Below are 17,023 nucleotides of genomic sequence, written 5' to 3'. Positions count from 1 at the left end.
CTATGTTTGGGTCAAGCTAAAATTTTTTCATTCTGTCTATTCATAATTCCTTTTGTCTTGCTAAAATTTCCCTTTTTCTAGAGTAATACTTAATAACTTTTTTTTTTTTTAATACCAGGAATTGAACCCAGGGCACTTAACCATTGAGCCACATCCCCAGCTCGTTCTTGTATTTTATTTAGAGATAGGATCTCACTGAGTTGCTTAGGGCCTTGCTAAGTTGTGGAAACTGGCTACGATCTCCTGATCCTCCTGCCTCAGCCTCCCAGCCACTAGAATTACAGGCATGCGCCACCACACTTGGCTGAGTAATACCTATTTTATGTTAGCCAAATCCATGCCATCTTGTCCTTCTATAATCAATTTGGAATCGACCTTTTCCTAGAAACTTTCTCTACTGATGTGGGGAGACAGGGTTGGCACATACCAAACTGCACTTCAGTTCTAGCAGAATGAAGGAGGCAAGATACTTCTGGGACATTCTCTTCCGAATAAGCCTAATCATCTACTTTAAAAGAACACAATTAATAAAAACTAAACTAGAAAGTCTTCTTTTGCTTCCTTGACCCAAAAGCCTCTATATTTTGCACCTGGGAGAGATGCTTCCAAACCAACAGTAATCGCACAGACCTGAATTAATAAGAAGATGCATCTAACATCTGAATAAAGACTTTTTCCTGGGTCTGTTCAAAATGTCATAATGAGCCAGGTCAATTTTAAGCCCTGGTCTCTTGTGAGACTCGTGTTTGCCACTGTTCAAACTATGTTTTAAATTGAATTTGTGTTTTAGCATATATCTTGAATATACTTACTCAAGATAGTTATCTTTTTTTTAATTTTTTAATATTTATTTTTTAGTTTTCAGCAGACACAACATCTTTGTTTGTATGTGGTGCTGAGGATCGAACCCGGGCTGCACGCATGCCAGGCGAGCGTGTAACCGCTTGAGCCACATCCCCAGCCCCCAAGATAGTTATCTTAAGGGGCACAAAGATTCTACATTGCTTAAAACATGTACTAGTTCTGAAACAAGTATTAGAGTGCCCTTCCTCAACTGTCTTCCAGAATGTCTCAAGGAAACAGGTGTGATGGGCTGACTACCATGGCCCGCACCACTGCGCCCTCCTATGCCAACGCCTTTCAAATGTCAGATCAGAGAAGTGAGCACAGCTATGAATTTCTGACACTGATCTGATTCACCCCTCATATATCTTCCAAGTGCACTTTGGAAATCCCTTTGAATATCTTTCTGGATTTTTCTTAAAACGGTGAAAATATTAGAACTTGAAACATATTTAGTGTCTGGTTAAAACAAGTCCAAGTTTGCAAGTGGTGTGGGTCTTGAAATGTGTCTCCATAGGATTCAAGACAACTAAGCCAGTAGGAATTCCAGTTGCATCTGTTACTGCCCACTAATTGTAAGATGACGGTATATATGAGGCAAATTCAGAGGAAGCTATCCATGAAAGAGGTATAAAGCAAGAAAATATATGAATTATAGTGTTGCATGTAGATTTCAATTTGTGAAACTGACAATTTTTAACTTACTAACATTTTCTTTACATGATATAAATTTCTAAGCAGCACATTGTGCCTTGAAAATTCCTTTTAAATATGTAATGAATCCCTTAATTATTCTGCTTTAAGAGTTTGAGGATTTTACATCTTTCTAAATAGAACCCACCTGCATATCTTGAGGGGGCTGGACTTTTTAAATTATGTGCTATAAATAGAATGTTTTGTTGTTGCTCCCACCTGGATTTATTTGTATGTAAGGAGAATTTGTGTAGACTTCATCGAAATTAATTTTTAAATTCCTCAATGTTTAATTCAGCAGCAATATGCCTAGGGCAATTTGTTTCTAGAAAAATTCAGTTTCTCAATTTTAGTCTTGAATATGTGGCTGGTTCAGATTTTAAAAAAATGTTTGCTGTATCTGTTATTATTAGGGGTTTGTTTAAAAGCAAATGAAAAGAAATTAGTATGTACCTGTAGCAAAATAAAATCTAAGATCATAAGGATCTTCAAAATGCCCAGTCCTTTAGGCTAACAATAATTTTTTTTAAATAGCATTTTGCAGTTTATTGCACTTTACAACTTACAAGCGATTTTCATGTTCATCATCTCATGGGATTCACTGGGTGGAAAAGCCAATGCTTTTCTTTTTCCATTCAGTATTGGGGATTGAACCCAGGAATTCTCGGCCAATGAGCTACATCTCCAGTCCTCTTTATTTTTCTTTTCTTTTTTTTTTTTTTAAGAGAAAGAGAGAGAGAATTTTAATATTTATTTTTTAGTTTTCGGCGGACACAACATCTTTCTTTGTATGTGGTGCTGAGGATCGAACCTGGGCCGCATGCATGCAAGGCGAGCGTGCTACCACTTGAGCCACATCCCCAGCCCCCTCTTTATTTTTCATTTTGAGATAGGGTCTCATGAAGTTTCACAGGCCGACCTAGAACTTTCAATCCTCTTGCCTTAGCCTCTGGAGTCATTGGGATTACAGGCCCACTGCACCCTGCCATGCCAATGCTTTTCAATTATAAAACATATATATCTTACTAAAATATGAAGAATGTCACTTAACAAACTGCATTTGAGTCATTATTATGCTGCTCATTTGGGGGTTTTTTTGTTTTTGTTTTTTGTTTTTGTTGTTGTTTTGTTTTTTTCATTTTAAACAAGAAGTTTATTTAATAAACAACAAGACGCTTGACTTGAAGGGAAAACTATCTAGGAATCTTTTTTAAGAGTAATTTACCCCTACTTAAAGACAGAATGCCCTACATGTAACAGCTACATACAAAAATGTTATAAAATTGTCCTTGATTTTACAATGATAAATGAAAAACATTAAAATTCTCCAATTGAACAAGGTATGCAAGGATTTTTATGTTGTTCAGGTTTTGTTTTTGTTTTTGTATTTTGGTTTTTTGTTAAAACAGTGAGAGCAAAATAACTTACTGGAATATAAAGATCAGAGCTGAATGAGCATGCCACTAATGGAGAAAGGGGATATTTTCACAGAACCAGTATTTTTCCCCATCCCATCTCCATTTGATGTCAATCAAAACATATCATTGGCCATTTAGTTTAAAAAAATGCAATATTCTTGTGCACATACACCAGTTACTTTATGTACAGTAAAGGAATGGGGAAGAGGAAAATGAAAGAATAAAGAAAACTATACTGTAGTAGTCAGGATGTGGTGGAACCAAATTGCAGTTTTCTAATTGAGAATGTATTCTTGGTCTGTAAGAACAGAGTTCTGGAGTAAAGTAGCAGGTTCCCTTTTTAGTAGACACCTCCTGTCTGCTGCTGGAACACATCAATTGTATCTTCATCCTCCATTTCCAACTGTGCAGGTGTGTCTGTTTCATTAATTGGCTGCCCGTCAAATCAGAATCTGATCTGCCTCATCGATAAACCCTGTCGTTCACAATATGCTTTCATTAGTTTACTAAGTGGTATTGAAGCCAGATTTAAGGTTAGGTAGTCAGTGTAGTTAGGTAAATCGGTCTAATATCAAGTGAAATCTAAAATGGAGGCCATGCTGAGAATGATTCCAGGAAATGCAGGACAACTCATGGAATGTCAATGAAGTCCTGAAAAGGCCCTAGGCCAAAGTCCATCCCAAAGGAATGTTAATGGAGCCCAGGAAACAGCCCCACCAGATTTGGAGATAGCCCATCCCAGAGAAGTGATAATCCCATCCCAAAAGGTGATGATTAAGCCCACCTGTGTCCCACCAAAACTATAAAAAGGGGAAACAACCGCACTTCCACGGATTCCATCTCTTGGGTCCCCTTCTTCCTCCGGGAGAAGTCTTTTCTGCTGTCCTTTAATAAACTTCTATTTTCCACTCTGACCTTGCCTCGGGTGCTTCTTTGGTGTTATTCTTCAACATCGGGGAAGCAAGGACTCGTCACCGGTCAACAGCGGTATCAGTATGCCTCTGAATCTTAAACTGCACCACAGAACCATCCTGCCCCGCCACCTTCAAGTTAATATAATCGTTGTTCTCAGTCTTGACTCCTTCAGGTTTCTTCCAAGTCTTCTGTACAGATGTCGACCCGACCCCAAGTTCACCAAAACCAAGTGTGGAAAGAATTCTGCAGCCCCTAAGTCACTCCAGAAAGCAGTGCCAAGGGAGGGGAGTGTCAAACCACCCCAAGTGGCAGGTCCCCTGTGGCCTGGAGATGCGCGTCCTTGGTCCTCCAGGGAAGTCTCCGGTGTCTCCAAGCCGTGCTCTGCTCCAAAGTTAAACCCCACTCGGACCCGGCCTCCAACTTGGCGGAGTCACAGGGCCCTGCGCCTCGGGGGCAGCTGGCACCGGGCAGGGCCTCAGCCCCTCCCTGTTTTTGTGTTTTTTTTGTTTTGTTTCCAGCATGATCTGATCTACCTCTAATGTAAAATAGACACATACCCCCATAAGAATCCTTATTTATTTATGGGCAGAGATGTCACTGTAAGATTTTTTTTTTTTAAGTGGTGTTCTTGGATTTAAGCTATAGTTATTACTGCTGTGTCCTGCTGTGGACAACTGATTTTTCTAAACACCAAAACAACTGATAGAAGTGATTATTTTCAAAATTAGGAAAAATAAGTCAATTTTGTGGAAAGTATCATCGTGGTAGGCTTAAATGCTATTCTCCTAATATTTCCAAACTCCTTCTGGCACATGTTTTTGTCCATTTTGTGGTTGGGTAGGACCAATTACACTAATTCTGGCCAATAGCCTGTGAGCAAAAGTGATGTCACTTCTAAATCCCATACAAGCCAAAGCAATTGATTTGTTGATACAAGATCCTTGTGAGCTTCTTTCTTCCTGCCATGGTGGTAAGCAATATTCCAAATGGTGGCTGCTCTATCCATCTGAATTCTATGTTGAACATGCAGTGTGAGCAAAAAAATAAAGCTTGGTTGTTCTAACCACTGAGACATGGGGCTGCTTGTTACCTCAGTTAACCTGCCTATCCTGACTGGCATAGCCACTGAACGGGTTGTTTGGTATCCTGAAGTAAACCAAGGAGTTGCTTGCCTGAATATTTTACTTTGCCACCTGTTATTGCAGTGTTCTTCAAAGTCATTCTTAAATTAAAGAAGAACCACTCTGTCCTTGACTGATACATGCCAGACCTATCTGCCAGCCATGTGGCTCCATGGTTGTCCACATAATTACAATTCACTGCGAGAGCCACCATCATAAAAGCATTTAGAAGGTGAGGTGGTAACTTAGAACAAAGAGCAGTTCTGTCTGGGAGACCCAAGGCAAGAGAGAAGAGGACAAAAACTGGAGCTCTGTCTTCTAGGGTGGATGGGAATTCACTGGGCAGATAATATAGGGAATGAGCAGCCATTAACAGAAGTCTTTGTGTGACTTAGTAAAATGTGGCCCTCTGGATGAATTTGAAATTTTGCCCCCAGCCCCAGAAGCATGCAACCTCAGGCCAGGGCCCAGGGCTTGCCAAGTAGAATGAGGCTTGATTCCAACCCCTCCTTACCATCTCAGTTGGGTATCTTTGTTTATTTAAAAAAAAAAAAAAAAAAAAAAAGGCTAGTCTACTGTCTGCAATGGCCCAAATAAAACCTAGATACATTCGGAGAACTGTGGGGCTTTTGTTATGCTGGCGCAGGAATTCACAAAGGGTGAAGCAATAGGAGAAAGGGCTGGAGAGCTTGGCTGAGTGTGGGCTTCTGTCCCAAGAGGAGGCTCTGAGACATGGCATGTGAGTGAAGAGCCCTGGAAGGAGGAAGCACATCATCAGTGGTCAGCGCTGCTCCGAGCCCTAGGGAGCCCGAGGCAAAGGAAAATTGATCCCTCTGTCTACTCACCAAAATACCCTCCCCAGTTTGGAAAGTGCAATTAATGAAGTCTCCAATCGAAAAATAAAAAGTCCTTCATTGTGCAATCACTTTGCACACCAGTGTCAACCCTCATACCCGGGGGAGGGAGGTGACAGCCACACAAGCCTGGGAACCACGCAGCTTGGTTGGAATCAATTATTCCTCTTACACAATAACACAAGGTCTTAAAGCAGACAAACCACAATGGCCTGCTTCCATGAAATGTTGACATTATTTATAAACTTTTTTGGCATTAATTTTGATTTTTTAATATATCATGTCTCTTGATGAACTGATTTTCTGACACTCCCTTGAATTCTGTGTCCAAGGTAATGCCTTCCCCTGGTTCCAGCCCCACTGATCAGATTTGCCTCGTGGGAAAGGATATAACTGGGAACGCTGAGGACGCCTTGGCCACACGTTAGAATCACTTGGAAAGTTCTAAATGCTGTCCCTGGCATGGCCTCATCAGAGACCAGTTAAATCAGAATTTCTGGGAGTGGAGCCTAGGCATGGATATGTTTAAAAATTTTTCCAGGTGATTCTGTTTTGCAGCTAGGGTTTGAAATCATTGCCTTAAAGACATATTTAGGATTTGATGTAAAGAACAGGGGAAATGGATATGTCATCCTCTCAGCTTGCTTACCTAAGTGCACTTTCTAAAAGAAGGAACTGAGGAAGAGGGTCAGGAGGAGAAATAGGTCCTGGAGAGGACAGCAAATGAGGGTAGTTTTGAACAGGCTGTTTGGAGAGAAAAGTGCACATACACAGATGACTCTAAGGCTGTGGAGTTCCAGGAGAGACAGATCAGCGAATAGAGAGGTCCAGGTGGAGTTTGTAGAGGAAGGTAAAATTATAGAGGGAGCAGAAGGAGAGGGCCCCAAGAACGCCTAGGTGGTGCAGCAGCTGCCACATCACAGAGACTCCCTCCACATGCCTCTGCCTCCGCCTCTGCCTCCAGGACCCAGGAGGTCATCAACAGAACCCCTAGAGACAGGGAGCCTGAGTACCGTTTCCAGAACCACACACTAATTCTGAATGAACTAGCCAAGAGAACATACCTAAGGATTTGGTTCAAAGGTTGGCTCCTGGGGCTTGCCCAGAAGATTGGTGGGTCTGTTACTATGCAAACAGGTTCAGTCTGCCCCTGACAAAATGGAAGCCAATTACTCCAGAGATAAGGCAAGGTGATGGCAGAAAAAGAACTTTATTATGATGAATTAGTGATGGGAAGATGGAGGAACCTTTCATCCGAAAGGGCTGTCTTCTCCAGTATAAACTTAGGGCTCTTTTATACAGGGGATGGGTGATGGCAGACTGGTGGGAACCTTCTCACAAGTGGAGTTTTGTGGCCAAGTGACACACATCTGACCCGAATCACCCAGTCACAAGATGCTTCTCAGTTCTGCAGATTTAAGAGTAAAGATCTTTATTTCCTTGTACTGCTCTTGTAATTGATTCAGTAGCCCACCATGCAGTTTCTAACCCAGTACACAACGCACTGGCTAGTGGGGATAGCTGGCCCCAAGACCCTTGCCGATCACCAAATTCACAGCAATGAAAGAAAAACTACCTCACCTGATTTTGTGGAAGACAAAGGTCAGATGAGGTTAAATAGACAGGCACAAGATGTGGTCTCATGCTCAGCTTCAGCTCCACCTAAGACGGATGTGGCTAATTGACTCATGCCTTTCCTCAGCCTGCCTAATCTGAAGCATCTTCTGTAATACTTGTTACAAATTCTCATACCCTGACCCAGACTCCCAAATCAGAACTTCCAGAAGGCCCTGAGACTGCATTTTTAAGAGCATGTAGGTTCAAGAAACACTCTGTTGACAAGGAAAGGCTTCTGGTCTGGTTTATAGCAAAAAGTATCCATCCAAGCTTTTCCCATTTGACCCTGGGAAGGTGGGAAAAGATTGGCCTGATATGGCAAAATCCATGGAAAGTGTTTATGAATCACTCTTGACCCTGGAGATATTCAGTTTTCAATTTGCATCTCTTCTCCCCCATAGGTTTAGTGTTCAGCTAACTACTACCTGCTCTGACCCTGTGCTCCTACCCAATCACCTTCCAGAACACACTTGCCCTGTGTTGGAAAGGGGAAATGTCAGCAGCATATGCCTTGAAAAATCAGGAAGATAAATCCTCTCTAAGCTTATGTGATGGGACTTTCCTCTGTTTCCAGTTTGGTTTATAGAATCAGAAGGGTTGTTGTTCACCCATTTTGGTTCAAGTCAGTTTAGAAAATTAATGTGCTTGGAAATAAAGGCAATTGATCTTTGGAGGGATCAATCTAAAATGCTTCTCTTACTTTTTTTGTTTTGCTTCAGGGGATGCTTTTCCTTCTTTTCCTATTTGAAGTTTGTTCTTCTGCAGCTCTCCTAGGAAACAGCACTTTCCCAAGCTTGACAAAGAAAAGCCTTAGGGAAATAAACTGGGACATGATGGAATGTACTCAGCCCAAGAAATAAAGAATTTCCTTTCTTTGCTCCAAGCCTCAGGCTTGTGAGTTGCTTTTATCACATTGGATGTAAGCGTTCTTGTTTAGGACAAAACAACAAAACAAAATCTGATGGCTGATCAGCTGAAATTCATCAAAATTATTTGAGAACAATGACATTGGAGACACCAGGGCAGACAAGAGGGAAATCTGAGCACATGTTCTCTGAGTGGGAGCCATAAATCTAATTAGCCTGTGCCAAAAAAAAACAAAAAACAAAAAACTTCCCCAAAAGTTCACATTCAGACAAGATCAGGCACATTCAAAGTGGTATGGCCAAAGACCCAAAAATTTCACATTCAACCTATGTGTGCAGGCACTTAACTAGGCCCAGGGAATACAGAGGGGGAGGAACAATATCCCATCTTCCTGGGACCTACAGAATAGTAGGAGAAATACAAGTAAACCAACAAATCACACATACTTTTAATGCTCCGAAGGTCTACTACAGGAGCCCAGCTGTGTTAGCTTCCCGTTGCTTGACAACTGAGAAAATCAACTCACAGGGAGGAAAGGCTCATGATTTTGAAGGTTTCGGTGCATGTTCACGTGGCCCTGTTGCCTGGGGCCTGTGGTAAGGCAGCACATCACGGCAGGGAGCATGTGATGGAGGAGGTCTGCTCGCCTCATGGCAGGTGTGAGGCAAAGGGAGAAAGAGAAGTGGCGTCCCCATACCCCCTTCAAGGACATGTCCCCAGTGACCTCAATCCCCTCCATTAGGCCATGCCTCCTAAAGGTTCAACCACCTCCCAATAGCACTACAGGCTGGACAGCAAGCCCTCAATATATGGTCCTGTGGGATACATTTTAAGATCTAACCATAACACTAGCACAAAATTCACTGGTTGTAGGCCTCACTGAGTGAGCAACATGTGAGCTGAGGTCCAGAGAAGCATAGGGAAGATTCCAGGGGGAAGTGGTCAGAGCTGAGGCCCTTCTAGAAAAGGGCTTATGGGTCAACTTGGCTCTGAAGCTGATAACTGAAAGCAGAGGTCATTAAGAAAGCTAAATTGAAGGATCAAAACCAAGGACTGACAAATAGAGAGAAGCAATGAGCTCCTCACATGGGTTACTATGGAGGCAGGATGATGGTTCCCTTGTTCCTAGAGTGGCTGGGCAGGGTTGGAAGTGGTCATGTCTGGCAATGAATAAGATCATCCATTTGCCCCATGTGCCTTAAAACATTTGCATTATTTTCTAAGTGTTCCATAAAATAAAAATCACTGGGAGGCCTTTCTTAAGCCTTTAGGCCCCAACCAAACTAAGTGTTGGGAAAATCTACTTGGGAGTAACTCCAAATATGTATAAATATGTTGTGACATCAAATTTCCTCACTGTAGCCAGGCATGGTGGCACAGGTCAATAGTCCCAGCCATTCAGGAGGCTGAGGCAAGGGAATCACAGGTTTGAGGCCAGCCTGTCTCAAAATAAAAAGGGCTGGGGGTGTAGCTCCATAGTAGAGCATTTCAGAGTTTCCCCAGTAATGGGGGTGTGGTGCACACACAGCCATCAGCAAACAGCCACGCCCATGCCAGGAATTGCTGAGATTCTCACAGACCAATGGAAAGAGCATGAAAAGTTCTCCATTGCTCTTTATGTAACCTCTTCTCCCCCATCCCCCACATAAAATCCTCACTGTATACAGGAAGAAGTCCTACACTGCACTGCATTCCTGGCTGAAGGAAACAACTTGAGAAAAAGTTGGTGGTGGGGTGGGGGGAGGGGTGTTGGAAACTGTGAAAAGTGAGCTAATGCCATTTGATGATGATATAGCTCGCAGAGTACATGAGGAAGATCACCAGAACCACAGTCCCTGGGACAGGGCATTCACTCTAAGTCAGGGATAGTTGTCGACTTGCATTCCTTTTCAGCTACACAATTGACAGTACTGTGTTGCTTCTAATCTGAATAGAAATGCTTTTTATTTGGCATGATAATATGTATGTTCACATACAGTGAATATGCTGCAAAAGAATTGGTTTCCCTACTTGTAGAAAGGACTGTACATGACAATTACATCCATCTGTGTGTATGGGGGCGTGGTGCACACACAGCCATCAGCAGACAGCCCACGCCCATGCCAGGAATTGCTGAGATTCTCACAGACCCCTGGAAAGGATTTCTCCAGAGCTTGAAAAGTTCTCCACTGCTCTTTATGTAAAATTGATAACCGTTTTTCTTTATACTCTTTAATTTTCTCTTAAAATTAAATGCAAACCACACATGCGCATGTGTGTGTGTGTGTGTGTGTGTGTGTGCGTGCATGCACCCCCACACACCCTGGTGACTGAGGTAAATATACAGATGCCTATTTGGAGCATCTCACACAGCCACCGGGTTCCTCAGAAAAGAAGGAACAGAAAGGCAGGTTAGTGCTTTTGGGGGCCAGAGGTGATCAACACACTCAAAAGACCCTCCCCCTGCCGTGCCAGGGTCTGTGTCTTCTGGAGGCTGCTTCCTATCATGCTGTCCTCCCTCTTTCAGGAAGCATGGGCCTTCTGGGAACTTAAATAAAAAAACAGATTCTCTAACTGGAAAAAGCTTCCACGATGAAGTCAAATCCACCCGCCCCCTTTCAGACAGGTCATTGCACTCAGAGAATCCTAACTTAATATTTTCCTGAGCTTTGTAAATCTTTAATTCCTCATAACATACTTTTCTCTTGATTATTTTGCCGGCTCTCTGGTTTTACAATTTTTCCTCCTACTTAGGGGCTCTCTCCCACCCCCGCCCCACTCCCACGCTGTCTCCTCAGGCAGGGCCTGGGTCCCCTCCCCGCCTCGCTGGGTAAGTGCAGTCCATGTTCCTTGACCCTCATCCCAGTTCCCAAATATGCAGAGCTCATGGGTTTATGACTCAGATGACTATAACTCATGCTATACAAGTTCAACTACAAACCTTTTTGATTTTGCTGAGTAACACAAATCATAGGGTTCTTTCTTGTTGTAATTAATCATCCTCAAAGAACAACATGGACTAATTTTGTTGCTGTTATCTTTAAATATATATATTTGTGTGTGTGTGTGTGTGTGTGTGTGTGTGTGAGTAGTAGTAGTAGTAGTAGCTTTTGCCTAAAGAACTAAATCAAGCAATATTTTAGGCATTGATTATGTACCTGAAGGTGAGCACACTGATTTCTATAAAATCAAAGTAGCTTTTTGAAGGACTCTACACATTATCATTGTGCCAATAATGACATAATATTAAATATGACATATACCTTATTCACATGGCGCTTCTGTATTTTGTAAAGCAAGGTTGGAAAAAAGAGAATTGTTCTGTAAAACACGGCTGCCGGTCAGAGGATTCATAGCATCCAATAATGGCACTTAATAACAGATGAGGACGCTTCCAAACAGTAAGGAGCATTTTCCTTCACACCCAAGGGGCAAAGGAAGTGTTTGGGTTGGAGGTATAGGGGAAGAAAACTGTGCCATAAAACCCATAATCCCTCCATGCAAAACCCAGGGGAATTCCAAGCACTTGCTTTTAGTCTCTTGTTCTTAGTTGTCTCTAAAACTCACTGATTTTAGAACTCACATGGCTGAACAATGTACTCTGGGTCTCCGGCTAGCTTCGCTGTAGATAACCCCCCTGATTCATGGGTCATGAGGTTAGCAGTCGCCTCGGTTGCTTTTCAGGGGTTTGAAGGCCACTTTTGTTGAAACCACCCACCCTTCATGTGGGCCTCTGCAGGTATCCAGCTGGGTGACATCAAGGGGCCAAAAACTCTACCCTCGGCTCACACTAACACCTTTATTTTCTGAACCCAGGTCCCACGAAGAGCTGTGAAGATTGATACATGTGTGCAGACCACTGATCACTTCACCTCATACCACCACGCTTTTTTTAATCCCATAAATGCCCTCAAAGCCTACTCTTGGGAGGCAGGTTTGAGTCCTGCTCTCCCATCAGGCTTCACCACCTCGTGAATAAACTTGCAAAATTCACGGGTTCAGTGATCTGCATACTACACGCAGACAAAAGGAATATGGTTCAGTAACACACAACTCAGACTCAAATACTAATAAGAAATAATGACTCAGATGTTAAAAGTCCTGAATCCTCAGGGTTATGAGAACTTTTAAAACTTATCTAGCCCAGCCTTGCTCCAAACAGAATTTTCCACATCCTCCCCAGCACAGCATCCCTGAGCCCGACTTCTCTAGCACGAGAGAACCATTACTCCACAGGAAGCTCTTCTTGAATCTGCCTTCCTAAAATGTCTGGCTACCAAGCCACCTGCTATGCTGTGGTAATTAGAGACAGCTGGGAGGCAGTGAGTTGTGACTAAGAGGTCAGGAGGCAGCCCTCCCGGCTTTGACCCCCAGCCCTACCACCTGGCGATCGGCCACCTTGAGCATGCTTGGCCTCTCAGTGCCTCGGTGTCGGCAGGTGTTAAATAAGAGGGGGATGATAGTGATAACTCATAAGGTTTTTCTACATGTTAAATTATATCATACGGCTAAAGCACTTAAAACTGCCTGCACAGAGCGAGCACACAGTGTGTGATTAACCATCTCCAACCCCAGCAGCCATTCTGTACATTGCAAAGTTCTAAAAATAGCCCCTCTGCTAGATGCTCTTCCAAGAAAGTGGAGGCAGAGAAATGGATGCAATATTCTGATGTGTAACATGTGCGACCCAATTCAGTGGGAACCACACCTGCCTTGACCTCAGCTTCACAACGTCTCAGTGCTGCCGATGAAGCCTTGACTTTTCTGCTGCCGAGCCTCAAGGTGGGTTGTCATCAGTCTTACAGGCATCTGAAACTGCCAGGTCTTTGCATAAAAGCTGCTGTCAAACGAAGCCTTTCCAACCTATATTTATGTAACTATTTGGAGAGTATGAATACATTTACATCTATTAAACTAGATTCTTGGTTTGGTAATCTTCATTCTAACTTATAGAAACACGTTGTGTTCTGGTTTTTATTAATCAGCCTTTCCTAATTTTGCATCATGTCCAAACGTGACAAATATGTTTTATTTTTATCCAAGTGATTGATAGCTGTGTTGTTACCAAACATACCCAAAGATAAAACCCCATGGCATGCCACTAGAAATCTCTACCCAATAAAGGATCTGTTTGACTTATGACTCCATCTAACTCTAAATGATTATTATCCCTGCCTTCTTCCCTCTTGTTAATAAAGATATCATAGTCAAATCAATATATGCTCTTTCTATTTCAATTCCTTTTGAGTAAAAAAAAAAAAAAAAAAAAAAAAGTTGATCTGGAATTATTTTTTTCTTAGAGAAAGATTAGTTGACTTTACAAAACCACAGGATATGGTGCTAGGCCCCACCATTGTGTCCCAGAGCTCAAGGCATGGAGTCAGCACTGGAGGTTTTTTAATTGAGTTGAAACAAAGCCAACAGACTGATAATGTGGAGGAAGAACCAAGTGAGAATCAATGGGGACCAGGGAGTTTGGTGGTATACATGTGAGAACCAAATTCCACTATAGTTCCATCTTCTTGCCCTTCAAAGATCCTTGCTGATTGGAGAAGAAGATTCCAAAGCTCCTACCTGGATAGAAATGAGCAACACCTTAGGCAAAGTTGTTGCAAGCCCTACAGTTACATGCAAGGGTTTCCCAAGGACTCCCTCTGCTGTCACTAGTTACACAGGGAGTGAGGAGTCACAGGGGTGTGTTCCCCTGTAACTTCACATAATGGAAAAAAGAGGTACTGGGTGTGGGTTTTGATTCATTATGGAACTCGGGGAAGCTGAAGGATCATCACTTTGGCTGGGCAAAATGAAGATGAACTCTTTGCCCTAATGGTTTTCAAGCCCTCCCTTGACAACCTACTTTCCCAAGAAGTGAACATCCATAGGACTTGAGTACTGCCAGGGAGGGAGGGGTGGTAAACCAGAAAATCCCAGTCCCTACCCAGTCCCTCTCCCATGGCTTATAAGGAGAGGGGGAGCCAATGACCAGAGGAGAAACCAAGGGAGAGCACCTGGGGAAACAAAGGAAAGTGAGAGAATGCTTAAAATCTGTGATGACCATGGTCAGTTCATTGGATTATTTGCTCATAGACTCCTGGGGAAACATGTCTAAGACTGACAATAGAAAGAACAGAAAACTAGAAATTTGATACAGGTTGAATTAATTCCATTCAGCCTCCAAAATGGGGGCTGAGTGGCACAATGGAAGGATCTCTCTGACCTCCTCAAACTCATCAATCTTAGGCACTGGAATGTTCCACTTCAAAGGGTGAAGAAAACTGTACAAGCCTGGAGGTGGCAGAAATCAGGGTCAGGCACCAATCTAGTTGCCATGCAGACCCATCTGAAGCAGCAGCATCTGCCCTGCACAGAAGGAACTCTGGACAGCCACCATGAGAACAGACCATGAGGTTTCCAAAGGCAGAAACCTAAGAGCCGGAGACAGACTCCCAGATCCCGGCTCGGTGGCCAACACTTGAGAACACTTTTTTTCTGAAACTGTCATCTCCAATTGTGAAATAATCCCAGGTTTTAAGTCGAGCTGAGACATTGGCAAATCTGCAAACCCTGATAGCAACAGAAGGAAGTGGGCACGGAAGGAAAAGACCAGCAGGGCATGATTCAGTTCTCAGCAGTAATGAAAAGTGGAGAAACAGAGGAAGGAAACTCAGAATGCATGGGAGAAAATGGGACTTACTGCTGTGTTTCCAGGGCGGGCTGTACTCTTTGTTTTGGCACGCTTTTCCTGACTCAAAGCCAATATTCTCACCACATAAATACTGGTCGACGTTAATAACAGCAGCATATGAGACCATTATCTGTAAAGATGCCAGATTGCATGCAAATGGACTGGAAATACCTTGGAGAGTTTCACAAAAATAAAACAAAGGGCAAAGAAACTCTGCCAGTCGAGATTGAGAACAAATTCTTTGAAGATGGGTGGCGGGTGGCAAACAGCTCATATTTTTAAATGGGACATGTTTGTCTCAAGGCAGTTGAATTTCTGCAGCTCTGCTTTGTGCCCTTCACAAGAAAGCAGCCTTAGATGTCTGCTTTTGAGAGGTACCAAGTCCCAGAGGGTGGAAGCCTGAGGTTTTACCGCCATCCAGTGGCACTATGGGGTGTGGCAGCTTTGGATCGCCTTAGCTTTCAGAGAGGCAGAGGTCTCCCATCTATTTATCATCTGACAATGAAAGATGAGATAAAGGCTGTTGAGCCTTATTGCATTATCACCCATTTAGTTCAAAGGAGATTACACTTTGGTTCCCACCCATCAGTCAATGGATATCACCCAAGGACCAGGCTGGGCTAAATCTTTACATTCCATTTCTATCCAGGTAGGAACTTTGGAATCTTCTTCTCCAATATAATGGTTCTCCATTGCCAAACTCCCAGCCCCTGAGATGTCCCTATTTGAACAAAGGAGCTTATTTATATAGAGAAGACATGAGACCTAAAAACGAGTTAACAGTCCTGGGGGGTAAGTGCTGCTCAAAGGGGGAGCACACTCCTGCCAAGTGGAACAAGAATCTAGTGAGGCAATGGCCTACTGGTTCCAGCTCAGGGGACCACTTTACCTCAAAGGGCACAAACAGATTTCCAGAGCTGGAGACAGGCACCATCCCCAGGTCCTCTCATGTTTGAGGAGGTTGCCAGAGGAAGACAGCCATGGGGACACAAAGGGCCAACAATTCCTCTTCCCTAGAGCATTGTACAGCTTACCCTCCACTCATCTGCCCTTGTTTGGTTAGAAGAGGAATAATGTAATATTATGATATATATTTATTTGGGTTTTCCCCATGATTCCAGGCTTATCAGTTCCTCACCAAAGTGGGTCATAGAAACCTAATCTTCCCCTGTCTTTAGCTGGTCGTAAGAAATTTTCTGACTTGTCTGGTCTATTTTTAGGCCATAAAACCATCCTTATTCCCAAGGGATCCTGTCTCCTGCCCTGGAAGAAAGAGTGCTGTACAGAGAGGTCAAGAAGAACCTGAATAGACGGACTTACCAGGTCCCTCCAACCCCAGTCTACTAGCAATCCTGTCTGTGCAGGGAAGCCTCCATAGAAACCCAAAAGGTCAGGGTGCAGGAAGCTTCTAGGCAGCTAAACACGTGGAAGTTTCTGGAGTGTGGCACATCTAGAGAGGGCAGGAAAGCCACAGGTTCCTTCCCCCATACCTTGTCCTATGTGTCTCTTTAACTGTATCCTTTGTAGTATCTTTTATAGTAAACGAGTAAACATGTTCCCCTGCGTTCTGGGAGCCACTTGAGTAAATTAAACCTGAGGAGGGGGTTGTGGGACCTCAATATAAATCAGATGGGCCACAAGCTGGGTCTTGCTTGCAACCTGCACCTGAGGTGAGGGAAAATATCACCTTGGGAACGGAGCCCTCGGCCTGTGGGATCTGATGCTGCCCCAGGATAGTCAGGATGGAATTGAGTTCACACCCAGCAGGGTCCACTGCAGCAGCAGCACCATTTGCTTGTTGGTGAGAAGTGCCCACACCTTTCGGGGTCACAAAAGTCTTCAGGGGTGATGGTTGTGGTGTGAGAGCAGGAGAACTTCATCTTTCCTAACAGCAGGGAATATGCACTTCTTCAGCCCTACGCTAGGACAGAAAAGCAGCTGTGAAACTCACAACAAACTTCACCGGGTCATGTCCTCTTGGGCAGAACTAGAATAGCCTAGAAGGATTCATATCATTAATGGTCATTTTCC

The 17,023-nt window shown here is 43.3% G+C and overlaps 1 pseudogene; it reads right to left on the bottom strand.

Moving 5' to 3' along the window:
- Nucleotides 1–3,167: 3,167 nt before the first annotated feature.
- On the bottom strand, nt 3,168–8,938 carry LOC143641635 (small ubiquitin-related modifier 2 pseudogene; annotated as a pseudogene).
- Nucleotides 8,939–17,023: the final 8,085 nt, after the last annotated feature.

The sequence above is a fragment of the Callospermophilus lateralis genome, chromosome 4 (assembly GCF_048772815.1).
Source record: "Callospermophilus lateralis isolate mCalLat2 chromosome 4, mCalLat2.hap1, whole genome shotgun sequence".
In the NCBI taxonomy this organism is placed as follows: Eukaryota; Metazoa; Chordata; class Mammalia; order Rodentia; family Sciuridae; genus Callospermophilus; species Callospermophilus lateralis.
The sequence above is the reverse complement of the archived record's forward strand: the minus strand, read 5'-3'. Positions and strand labels throughout refer to the sequence as shown.